The following is a 13,464-nucleotide window of genomic DNA, read 5'->3' as shown; positions in this document are numbered from 1 at the left end:
CTGTCTGAAAGCCTTTAAAGATTATCTTTTCCCCATTTAATTTCAAAGATTTTGGTATCTCATAACTTAACTTTTCAATTTTGTATCCTGATAGCAACATCTGCCTGTTGTGTCATTTTGCATACCAATGTCATACTTGTTGTTTTGTTTTAAATTTGTACCAGAGTATAGTTGATTTACAATGTTGTATTAGTTTCAGGTGTACAACAAAGTGAATCAATTATAGATAGATGTATGTTCACTCTTTTTTTAGATTCTTTTCCCATATAGGCCATTACAGAGTACTGAGTAAAGTTCCCTGTGCTATGCAGCAGGTTCCTGTTAGTTACCTATTGTTATACTCCTTCACTGCCATTCTCCAGACCATGCACTCTTTCATCCTCAGGCTTCTGTCCACATTGTTCTCTGCTTAAAACAACCCTCTTTCTCTATATTCATCTTCTTTAACATCCTTCTTTATAACTCCTGTCATTCAGATAGCATCTGTCCCTGGAAGTCTTCCTGAGTTGTATTAGTCAGCAATTGGAAAAGACCCTGATGCTGGGAAAGATTGAAGACAAAAGGAGAAGGAGGCAGCAGAGGATGATATGGTTAGATAGCATCACTGACTCAATGGACATGAATTTGAGCAAACTCCAGGAGATAGTAATGGACAGGGGAAACTGGCATGCTCCAGTCCATGGAGTTGCAAAGAATCGGACATGACTTAGTAACTGAATAACAGTCTCTACTCCACCCTTCTGCATCTCAGATAATAGTCCTGCGATCTAGACTTGCTTAAACCTGAAATCTGGAATTGTTCTTCTGTCTTCTCCTCCTCCACCTGTCCTAGTCAATCTGTCTCCCAGCTTTGTCCATCTGTCCAACCCTCAATATATGCATTGAACCTGTCATACCTACTACTTCAAGCCACTGTTATCTCAGTGCTGGACAATTGTTCGTCTTTCCTCCGCAGGTCCATTCCCGTTTGCCGCTAGTCCACTCTCCGCTCTAGTAGATTAATCTTTTTAAAAACACAGATTGTATGATATCACCCCTCTGCTTAAACTTTCCAGTGGCCTCTCTTTATGTTTGGAATGAGATTCATATATCTTAAGGAGACCTGTAAATTCATCATCTGGCCCTTCTGACCCCACATCAAGCCGTTCTCCAACTCCTGTGCTATCTGCCAGCCAGCATTAGAGACTTTGTGATTCTTCTCCCTATGTGTGAAATATGCTTTCCATTACTCCTTGCTTGTCCTAATTCTTTGTTCATACCAGATAAAAGCATTAATTCATTTGAGGCGATTTTCATAACCCCTAAGACTGTATCAGGTCATCCTCCATTACCTTGCTTCATAGCACTTGGTTTTCTTCAGTCATAGACTTATTGCAGCTTGCCATGATTTCTTTATTTACAAGTAACTTTTGAATATTTGCCTTTCCTACTAGTCTGCAGTCTGTAAATTTGTGAACCATGCTATCTTGTTCAACACTCTATACCCGGTGCCTCTCAGGGTTTAGTACACACAGTCCCTTGTTAAATATTTGCTCAAAAGAATGATGAACAAATGAATAATTGAATGAATGAATGAATTATATATCATATTGAACATATATCACATAGTCAAACTCAAGTTACTGCATTCACAGCTTCTTGAAGTGAAAAGTGAAAGTGTTAGTCACTCAGTCATGTCCAACTCTTTGTGACCCCATGGACTGTAGCCCACCAGGCTCCTCTGTCCATGGGGATTCTCCAGGCAAGAATACTGGAGTGGGTTGCCATGCCCTCCTCCAGGGGATCTTCCCAACCCAAGGACTGAACCCAGGTCTCTCACACTGCAGGTGTATTCTTTATCATCTGAGCCACCAGGGAAACCCTTACAGCAGCTTAGTTAGTTAGTCCAGTCACTCAGTCGTGTCCGACTCTTTGCAACCCCATGAATCGCAGCACGCCAGGCCTCCCTGTCCATCACCAACTCCCAGAGTTCACCCAGACTCACGTCTGTCGAGTCAGTGATGCCATCCAGCCATCTCATCCTCTGTCCTCCCCTTCTCCTCCTGCCCCCAATCCCTCCCAGCATCAGAGTCTTTTCCAATGAGTCAACTCTTCGCATGAGGTGGCCAAAGTACTAGAGTTTCAGCTTTAGCATCATTCCTTCCAAAGAAATTCCAGGGCTGATCTCCTTCAGAATGGACTGGTTGGATCTCCTTGCAGGCCAAGGGACTCTCAAGAGTCTTCTCCAACACCACAGTTCAAAAGCATCAATTCTTTGGTGCTCAGTCTTCTTCACAGTCCAACTGTCACATCCATACCTGACCACAGGGAAAACCTACAGCAGCTTATCTGATTCCAAATTTGTTTATGTGCATTCCTGTTTCCCTTTCTGAATTGTAAGGGCTTAGGGACAGTTAACATCAATTATTCAGCATGGAATGTTCCACAGACACCAGAAGCTGAGACTTCCATGACTATAAATTGATAGGAATTGATTGCCTTACTCATTTGACTATAAGGTAGCCTCCTTGATGACATGAGCATAATATGTACAGTTTCTAATCTCTAAATCCTAGCACATAGTACATTCTGAATAAATGTTTGATGAATAGATGCATGTGTACAGGTATATTTATCAGAAAATCAATAAGACAGCACTCCACTGATGGATTCAGGAATGTAGAAGCCAAAACAGACTTTTGGCTTTTTCCTATTGACTTGCATCTTTTTGCATTGCTGGATCATTTTCTTCTGGGTTCATTTCAGTTCACTAAATGCGTGGTAGATTCTAACTACGTAGGCACTGATCTAGGCCTGGAGGCCAGGATACTTGTAGGACACAGTCCTTGATTTAAGAAGCTCATATGCTAGAAATGTAGAGAGGATAACGTGGGTGTCATAGAGGCTGACTCGGGTGCCATTTACAAGGCCAGTGCACTGAGCTCTACTTGCAGTGAATGTCGACTGGTAGGGTTCACATTTGCTGTTGAGAGAATGACACTTGGCTGCCTGAAGCCACCCACCTTCATGAGTGATCAGCCCCCAGCCAAATGGATGCTGAGGAGAGACAACACTGAGGTGTGGGTTTTGCTCCAGAGTCCTGGCCTGTGGATCAGGTCAGTGTGAAGCTGTGCCTCAGACCATGTCTGTGCTTGGCTCTTTTGCCTTGCTTATTATCCTCCCTATGCAAATCACATGAAACCAAACCCCTATCTCAGGCTCTGTCCCTGGAGAACACCTCCTAAGTCATCATACAGTAAGTGCTCGATAGTGCATGGAGCTGTGAGCACAGGAGAGAGGTACAGAATGTGGTCTAGAGTCAAAGGACCTACGAGGGGTTCATGGGAGAGAGGCATCCAGAGCTAATATTTCTATGCATGTGGGGCTCAGTTGCATCAGTCATGTCCAACTACTTGTGACCCTGTGGACAATAGTCTATCAGGCTCCTCTGTCCACAGGGTTCTCCAGGAAAGAGTACTGGAGTGTGTTGCCATGCCCGTCTCCACGAGATCTTCCCAATTCAGGGATGGAACCCACGTCTCTTTTGTCTCCTGCATTGGCAGGCAGGTTCTTTACCACTACTGCCACCAATATTTTAAATCTATAGAAATGTATAAGAATAATACAACATCATAAAACACTCACATACTCCCACCTGGAAGTAAATAATACCAACATTGTTTCATAGTTGCTTCAAAACTCATATAGAATTAGACATTACCAATATAGTAGAAAACTTCTCTGTGGAACTCTTAAATTCTATGCTCCGTTTCTTCTATGCTTTAGAAGCTTTAAAAGCTTTTAAAGCTATGCTTTAGAAGCATCACCTGGCCTTGTAATAGCATTAGAACTTCACAATTATATTTATGCATTTGTACATATCCATGAACAATACATACCATGATATCATGTGTTACAGGAAGTTAGACTCTTACCTGAGCATTGTCAACTTTCTCTTTATTCTGAATGTTATGTTATAGTTATGTGATCTGCCCATGTTAATATATCCAGCTCTAGATATTCGTTTGCGTCACTAGGTGCCATTCCTTGGCTTCTTTTTTGCCTATTTTCCTGACTTCTATTAAATAGAAAGTTTTCTCTTTCCTCTTTTTAAAATTGGAAGTTATATACTCTAGCTTAGAGATTGCTCTTCAGTTTTAAACATGCGTCCTATATTTAATAAGTTTAAAATTGATCATCTCTGTTTTCTAATAAATATTGTGAAGCACGTAGGACTCTGCAACAATCATACTATGGTTTGATCTCCTTGCTGTGAGAATTGGACCATAAAGAAGGCTGAATGCTGAAGAATTGATGCTTTAGAATTATGGTTCTGGAGAAGACTCTTGAGAGTCCCTTCCTTGGGCTGCAAGGAGAACAAACCAGTCAATCCTAAAGGAAATCAACACTGAATATACATACGGAGAAGGAAATGGCAACTCACTCCAGCACTCTTGCCTGGAGAATCCCATGGGCAGAGGAGCCTGGTAGGCTGCAGTCCATGGGGTCACTAAGAGTCGGACACGACCGAGCGACTCCACTTTCACTTTTCACTTTCATGCATTGGAGAAGGAAATGGCAACCCACTCCAGTGTTCTTGCCTGGAGAATCCCAGGGGCGGGGGAGCCTGGTGGGCTGCCGTCTATGGGGTCGCACAGAGTCGGACACGACTGAAGCGACTTAGCAGCAGCAGCAGCATACATACTTGGTTTATGCTTATTTAGTGCTAACGGTATGCTTAATACTGTTTACTCAACTCTGCTTCCTGCATCTTATACTTCCCATTCAGATTCAATTTTCTTTATCATTCAGTTCAACCTTTAATAGTCCTTTTGAAGAGGCCAGTGGGTAGATAAATTAGTTCGGTCTTTCTTTCTGTCTGAAAATGTCTCCATTATAATCTTATATCAAAATGATAGATTAAGCTGGTTACAGAATGCTAGGTTGACAGTGGTCAGGCTAATGGTCATTTCTTCATCAGTAAGCTTTTTTCCCTTTTGGTAGCTTTTAAGAATTATCTTTAATATTCTATCATATTGATATAAAATATCTTGGGTATAGATTTGGTTTTATTTGTTTTTATCCTCAGCAAAGGATGAGATGGCTAGATAGCGTCACTGATTCAATGGACACAAATTTGAGCAAACTCCGGGAGACAGTAAAGAACAGGAAAGCCTGGCCTGCTCTGGTCCATGGGATTGCAAAGCGCTGGACACAATTTGGAAACTGAACAACAAAGTAATGAAATTCATGGAAACAGAGAGTGGAATGGGTGTTACTAGGGGCTGGGAGGGAAGGGAACTGAAAATTGGTCATTAAACAAATATAATGAAGAATTACAGGTTGAAAAACTTCTGGAGATCTGTTTCACAGCAATGTGGATATCAATACTTATCATTAATGTTCTGCACACTTTAAATGGCTAGACTCATAATTTTATTATGAGCTTTTTCACTTAAAAATGGAAAAAATTGCCTAATTTTCTATGAATTTCAGTTTCCTCTAGATTTACATTTTCTTCATTAAATGCATGTTGGATATTCTTAGTTTTTAAGAGGATCTAATTATAGGAGAGATCCAATTATCTCTATATCTGTGAACTGCATTCTTCTCTAGGTTGAGGCAATTTCCTCAAAGCTATATTCCAGTTTATAAATTATCTTCTCCTCTAGTCTACTATATTATCAATCCATTGTGATTTTACCCAGCAATCCCACTGCTGGGCATACACACCGAGGAAACCAGAATTGAAAGAGACACAGGTACCCCAATGTTCATCGCAGCACTGTTTATAATCGCCAGGACATGGAAGCAACCTAGATGTCCATCAGCAGATGAATGGATAAGAAAACTGTGGTACATATACACAATGGAGTATTATGCAGCCATTAAAAAGAATACATTTGAATCAGTTCTAATGAGGTGGATGAAACTGGAGCCTATTATACAGAGTGAAGTAAGCCAGAAAGAAAAACACCAATACAGTATACGAACGCATGTATATGGAATTTAGAAAGATGGTAACAATAACCCTGTATGTGACACAGCAAAAGAGACACAGATGTATAGAACAGTCTTTTGGACTCTGTGGGAGAGGGAGAGGGTGGGATGATTTGGGAGAATGGCATTGAAGCATGTACAATATCATATAAGAAATGAATCACCAGTTCAGGTTTGATACATGATACTGGATGCTTGGGGCTGGTGCACTGAGACGACCCAGAGGGATGGTACGGGGAGGGAGATGGGAGGGGGGTTCAGGATGGGGAACACGTGTATACCCTTGGCGGATTCATGTTGATATATGGCAAAACCAATACAATATTGTAAAGTAATTAGCCTCCAATTAAAATAAATAAATTTATATTAAAAAAATAAAATTTCTATTTATATTTTTCAAACCCATCTATTATTTTTCCATATTCTATTTTCTTGACTCATGTATACTACTTTCTTTTATCTTTTTACCACTTTAAATGTATATTTAAAATATGTTTCAGATTGTCCAACTATCCAGTTCATTCAGTGTAAATTCTTCCATTGGCTTCATATTCAGACGCACCTTCACTGCAGCTTATTTCTTTATGTGGTACACAATTTTTACTGGAAGTCATCTCAGGAGAGGGTGTATAGTAGGAGCCCACAGGTGACTTGTCTTACAGAAGCATCCCTATTGATTAGTTTGAGATTAAATAAATATATATATAGTTTAAATATATATTTAAATATATTTAATATATAGATTAATAAATATATTTAAATATATATATTAGTTTCTCATCTGGAGTCTTAACAGTCCAAATCATGTGGCTTTAAGTTCTATAACAGTCTTAGGCTTTGGCCAAGGATGCTGACTTCTCACGGGGCTCTGACTTCCACGTCTAGCCCTGGGTGTGGAGGGCTGTTGGTAAAATCCCCATCCTGAAGAAAGGGCGTACTTTAAGGTTTCTGACTTTGTCCAGGGTTTCAGTTCCTGTGGGAGAGCAGGCCACATGTTGAATTATATAACCACTCCCGACCCCTGTAAGTTAAGATCAGTTTGTAGTCACAGCTACGATTCCAGGTATTGTGGATTTCCCTCTTTATGCTTTAAGACTGGATGTGTATTGTGTACTTTTCATTATACAATATCTAACATTTTTATGTATGTAGAGTGGGAGTAAGATGAATCTTTCCAAATATGCACAAGCCTCCATTTACTGAATCTACATCTTCAAACATGAGTGAGACAGTCAGGCAAAAAGAGGAGGGAAGAGTATGTCAAGGAGAAAAAAATAGCATCAAGTAAGAAGACAGAAAAGGCATCGTGAGCTCCATCTTGGTGACTTAGCGTAGGTGGAGCCTGGGGCTCCTGGCTGCTTATCCAGGCTGTTCTGAGAGCCAACAGAAGCAGTCACTGGAAGGAGAGAATGCACAGTGGCAGGCATGAGGATCAGGCAAATCTGGGTCAGAGATGGTGTGTCTGCCATGAAACCCAAGATATGGAGGTATGGGGCAACTAAGTCTCTATGGGGAAAAAAGCCCAGTCAAAACATAGAATAAACAAGTCAGTCTGACATGATCAACTCTCAGAGTATCCTGGGCTTAGGGTAGGCTCCCCTGGATATTTCACCTGCTGTGCTCAGGTGAGCCTGAGCAGAGTAGAACCTGGCCTGAACAAAGCACATACTTCACATGTGCGTGTGAAATGTACATGTGCATATAGATCAGTCTGGAGGGAATTCAAGGTTGGGAAGTAGTCTTTCCAGCAGAACGCACTGCTTCTCCTGTGTCCTCAGGGCTGGCCTTTCATGGAGGATGTGGGCGGTATTTATAAACTTGGCTCCGGAACGTGTGAGGAACTTGGTGCGGTGGGGGGAGAAGTTTGAATCTGAAGTACCTGAAAGATCTGGAAAGGGAAAGTGGGGACATATGCTGGAGAAGTGCACTCTTCTTGCTACTCAGGGAACCTGCTCCTGGAAGAAGGCAGTGTGGGCCTTGCAACACACCGGGAAAGTGGAGGCCACTCTGAGAGGAGAGGTTAAAGCACTGGGTTTCATCATGGCTTCTCAGAACCCCAGGGTTTTGCAGAAAGACCTCCCAGGGGTCACTCTTGGGGACAAGAGCAAGGCTCAACCTCCTCCCAGTCCTTCCAACAAAGTTGCTTCTGCTTTATTTTTTAAATATTTATTCTTATTTGCTTTATTTATTTGGCTGCACTGAGTCTTAGCTGCTGCATGTGGGGTCTTTAGCTGTAGCATGTGGGGTCTAATTCCCTGACCAGGGATCAAACTCAGGCCTCATGCCTTGGGAGCGTGAAGTCTTAGCCACTGGACCGCTGGGGAAGTCCCTGCTTCTGCTTTTAACTGGGGTGATGGTGCAGAGAGAAACAAGAAAAATTTTTATAGTTTTTTAACCCATTTTTAAAGTTGAGATCAAATTCACATAACGTAAAATTCACCGTTTTAATCATTTTGAAGTGTACAGTTCAGTATCTTTTCGTCATGATGCCATTCCACTATCATTATTTAATGTCAGAACACTTTCATCACCCCCAAACAAAACCTATTTTTATTGAAGTCACGCATCACTCCCTATCCTCTCCTTCCTCCAGCCCCTGGAGACCACTAGTGTCTCTGCATTTACGGATTTGCCTATTCTGGATATTTCGTATAAATGGATTCCTATAAAATATGTCTTTTGCCACTGGCTTCTTTCACTTAGCATCATGCTTTCAAGGTGTAACATGCGTCAGTTCGGTGCTTCATTTTTCTCTGGGGCTGAATGATATTCCATAGATATGCCACATGGTGCTTATCCACTTATCCCTTGATAGGCACTGGCCTTCTTTCCACTTTTTGGCTGTTATGAATAATGCCACCATAAACCTTCATATGCAAGTTTTTGTTTGACCATATGTCTTTAATTTTCCTGAGTTTGTAGGATTTTAAATGGAAATGGTTCCACAGCTTCTCCCTGTATCCCTCAAAGGTACTTTGTACCACCAAGTCCAGGAAACAGTATAATTAATGTCTTAAATGACAGTGTGAATCTTTCTGGGGGTGTGTGGTAAGGTACCAGTGGATACACCAAGCCAAAGGACAACCACGGTACATTTTATGAAGCAAGCTTATTTAAAGATTGAGGGGACAATATTGTTTTTTATATTAAAAACAGACAAATATCCAATATTTCATTCGTGCTTTAACACCTTTGAAATTAGAATGCATTTCACAATCAATGTCGCAGTTTAATTTGCAGTGTTTTTTCTTTCTTTCTTAGTAATAAAGCAATAATGTGTCTCACAATAAACGCATCTTAAATTTTATGGATTATAGTATTATGGAGTACAATCTACAGTTCACATAAAATTTTAAAAGACAAAGATGGGAGATTTTGGAACTGTTTAGAGCCGGTTGCAGTTTCTGCAGGGTTCCCTGGCCACCTTCATCGCCTGGGGCTATGAAATACCCCATACCCAGGACTCCAGGGTACCCTAAAGCCTCGTGAAGATGGCTCTGCATGGCCCACATCAGGGTACTTATCTACTGGCTCTCATCTGTCTCCGGCTTCGATTTGTCTTGCCAGCTTCACCACAGGCTCCCAGGATTCACAGGCTTCTTCCCAACACTCTACTTTAGTGTTGGATAATCCCCCTTTTCTTATCTCCCCTCAGTGTAGCTGAGACAGCCTGACATTTTCAAGAAGAGCTCTAGGAAAAAGCCAAGGAAAACGGCGGCTGGGGGTGGGGGTTGTCGGGGGAGAATAGGGAGAGAAGGAAGTAAAAGCCGTATAGAAATTATCTAATTTTCCAAGATTGCATCTCTGATGCTACCATCCTAGAAGAGTTAAAAGGAATGTTAGTGAGACCCCTCCATTTTAGCAGAAGTTAAGGACTCTTAGGAAGCCTTGGTTCGGGTTCCGCCTCAGTCCAGGATCAGCTCTAGCTGACATTCACTCACAAAGTGAGAGCCTTGGCTGGCCGATTTCTCGGATTTCTCCACCCTTGACATCCTATAGCTTGGTTCTTTCGAAAAAGTTCTGGCCCAAGCAAAATGCCACATCTTTGTCCATAAAATCACTTGGGAATTCCCTGAATAGCTAGGGAAGTAAAACTCTCTTGCCAAAATCATAAAGAGAGAAAGCAAGCAGAAGCTCACTGCTTTACTTCATGCAAACTAGCTCTGCATTTTCAAGCCACTTCAGTCACAGAGAAGGAGTTAGTTCAGAGCTTAGTTGCCGAAGTTCGCAAAGCATCGCTATCAACCATTCAGGTTACTTTTATTTTATTGCAGAACGGTGTCTTAGGGGAAAAAAAAATTCAAAATTAGTGAATGCATTTTCCCAAATCCTTGAAAATAATCACCACCACCACCACCACCACCACCCCAGCCCCAAATTATCTTTGGATGTAAACCAGAGCGCTCAATGTTCCAGTGACTGTGTGAGTTCTTCTGAAATCAGAAGGAGGAATCCACTGTGCCTAACACCCCTCTTCCATTAAATGCTGTCTGGTCTTTGTACTTAACCTTATGGTAAGGGTTTGAGGGCTTCTCCTTGAAAGCTGATTATTTTCAACACCTAAGAGTCGTCCTGTGTATTTTGCCTCGTGAGAGAAGCACCTTTAGCAGGAGGAAAGGAGCATTGTCTCATTGTATTCATTCTGGATCACAGACTAAAATAAGGCTAAGGACAGGTTGAGACATGTTACCAAATAGCCAGTCAAAGCCGTGAGTGAAGCTGAAACCATATCTGTGGGAAAGGTTAAAGGAAATGGATTTGTATACGCCCAAGAAGAGAAAACTCATGATATGTGTGTGTGGGGGTGAAGGCGGGTGGGGTGGAAAGGAAACATTCTGCAAATATCTGAAGGTATATTGTGTAAAAGCAAGACTGGCTCCTCCTTGACATCAAGAAGACATATTGACACAGTATGAAGTACATGGCACAATTTTCTAATAGTTAAGTCAGTTTAAGATATTATGGTGTGCTTTGGGAAGAGCTGCAATCTCCAAGAAAGGAGGTATTCAAGCAATTAGGTATTCAAGCACCACCAGTCATAAGAGCTCCCTAACTGGACTGTAATGTTGCTTAGGTCAGGGGTCCCCAGCCTCTGGGCCACGGGCTGATGCCCCCTGTCAGATCAGTGGCAGCTTTAGATAGAAATAAATGGCGCAATAAGTGTAGTGTGCTTGAATCATCCCAAAACCATCCCCCCTTCCCGGTCCATCAAAAATTGTCTTCCACGAAACCAGGCCCTGGTGCCAAACGCTGGGGACCACTGGTAAATGATAGAACCTCTTTATTCTTTTTGCCTCACTGCACAGCTTGTTGGATCTTTGTTCCCCAACCAGCGATTGAATCCAGGTCCTCAGCCCCAAGAGCTCAGAGTCCTAACCACTGGTCTACCAGGGAATTCCCAGAACCTCATTGTTGTTTTTTTTCATTTATTTTTAATTGGAGGATAATTGCTTTCCAGTGTTGTGCTGATTTCTGCCATACAACAACATGAATCATCCCTAGGCACACATATGTCCCCTCCCTCCTGAATCTGCCTCTATCCCTCTACCCCATCCCACCCCTTTAGGTCGTCACAGAGCCCCAGGCTGAGCTCCCTGTGTCACACAGCAAGTCCCCGCTGGTTCTCTGCTTTACACGTGGCAGTGTATATGTTTCGCTGTTACGCTCTCACTTCGTCCCACCCTTAACTTTCTCTGCTGTGCCCACAAGTCTGTTCTCTATATCTGAGTCCCAACTGCTGCCCTGCTATCAGTACCATTTATCTAGATTCCGTATACATGCATTAATATACAATGTTTGTTTTTTCTTTTCTAACTTACTTCACTCTGTGTAACAGGCTTGGGGCCTAGAACCTTATTTTTAAGATCCTTTTGAACCTAAAGTTCCAATGACCCCACCACCTACAACAGATGAACGGAGATTCTCAGCTGGCCCACAAGGAAAGAATGATTATAGGATCTGACAGCCTTCAGGGCATTTTGATTCAAGTTCACATGGAACCCAACACAGCAAGATTTCCTATAGCAACAACAAAAGTCCAGCCCGTCTCACTCTGGCAATGTCTGAGTTTTATAAATTAGGTATCGTGGGTCAGCCTTCTTCGGTAGGTTAACGCCTCCCTCCTGACTCCCAGGCCTCTCTGCAGGCTGCAGCCTGTCCTCTGAAAACTTAACTGTTCCCTGCATACCACTTGGGAGAAAACTGCCAGCCAAGATACCAAAAACGTTCAGACCAGCTGAGCTCTTGCTGGGCACACTGTGATTCGAGCAAAATTGTTCTCTTTCAAGATGGATGACCCTCTTGCCAGCAATTGCTTGGACAGAATGTTCATTCAAACACACTGGGCCTGTTTCCAGCTCAGAGCACGGAAATCTTGCAGGTAATTTCTACCCGACATCCAATCTGTTGTTTGCCCACCCTCACGCCCACTCCCATTTGGTCCTTCCCAAGATAGATGTGATATCATGCACTCCACTTCACGATCTCTAACACAGCAGGTGCAGTTAGATACATCCAACACTATGTTATTTAATAATAAGGGTCCTAATGAAGAACCAAAATAACCTACCTGTTACAGAAGTTATGTCACCCCCTAGGAAAATTAAAGCGGCAAATCATCTCGTGCAGGGTCTATTTTTCCTTTGTCTCCACTTTGTTCCCTCTGTCTATACCCGAGCCTCTCTTTGTTATGTATGTTAGTTCTTACAGAGTGACTTCAGCAGTCCTGGGTTTGGTTGCTAAATCACCCAGCCTTTTGCTCTGTCATTGGTGGGGTGTGTGCTGAGCCAGGAAACCAAAGAGCTGAGCAGGAGTTCCAGCATTCCCTCTGCTTCTCTGTCTAACAGGAACCTTCATTTTAAGACTCTATCCCAGGCCAAACTTAAAAATGATGCTTCAGTGAGATTTTACCCAGAATGATCCTACTCTTTCAGTGCTGGCTACCACAGATTCAGAAGTAAAGAGCAAGTTTCCTGCCCTAAAAATACTGGTAGCCTAGCATAGGGGTCAGCAAACTTTTTATGAAAAGGGTTAGATAGTAATTAGCTTTGGCTTCACAGGCCAGATAGTCTCTGATGCAACTGTTTGATTGCACTCTTGTAGCTTAAAAGCAGTCATAGACAATATGTAAACACAACTGTGTTTCAGTCAAACTCTATTTATGAAAGCAGATGGTGGCCCCGCTAGATAAGGGGCCTCAAGATGTCATTTTCAGGCCCCTTGTCTAGCTAGAGAAACAGGCAAGTGATTCTACTGCTGCAGTGCTCAAGAGTGAGTGATCTGACGAGAGAAGAGCCGCCGAAGGTGGTCAGGGAAGGCTTCCTAGAAGGGGTGAGGTGTGAGTTATAACTCGAAAGATTAAGAACCGTTGGCTCACTTGCTGGCCTCTCCTTCCTCCTTCACCACTATTCCCAGATGACGTGCTTCTCTGTGATCAGACTCCACTAGATTTTGAGATCTCTAAAAACCGAAACTGCACCTATCTCT

The sequence above is a fragment of the Bubalus bubalis genome, chromosome 3 (assembly GCF_019923935.1).
Source record: "Bubalus bubalis isolate 160015118507 breed Murrah chromosome 3, NDDB_SH_1, whole genome shotgun sequence".
Taxonomy (NCBI): Eukaryota; Metazoa; Chordata; class Mammalia; order Artiodactyla; family Bovidae; genus Bubalus; species Bubalus bubalis.
This window is presented reverse-complemented; position numbering follows the sequence as displayed.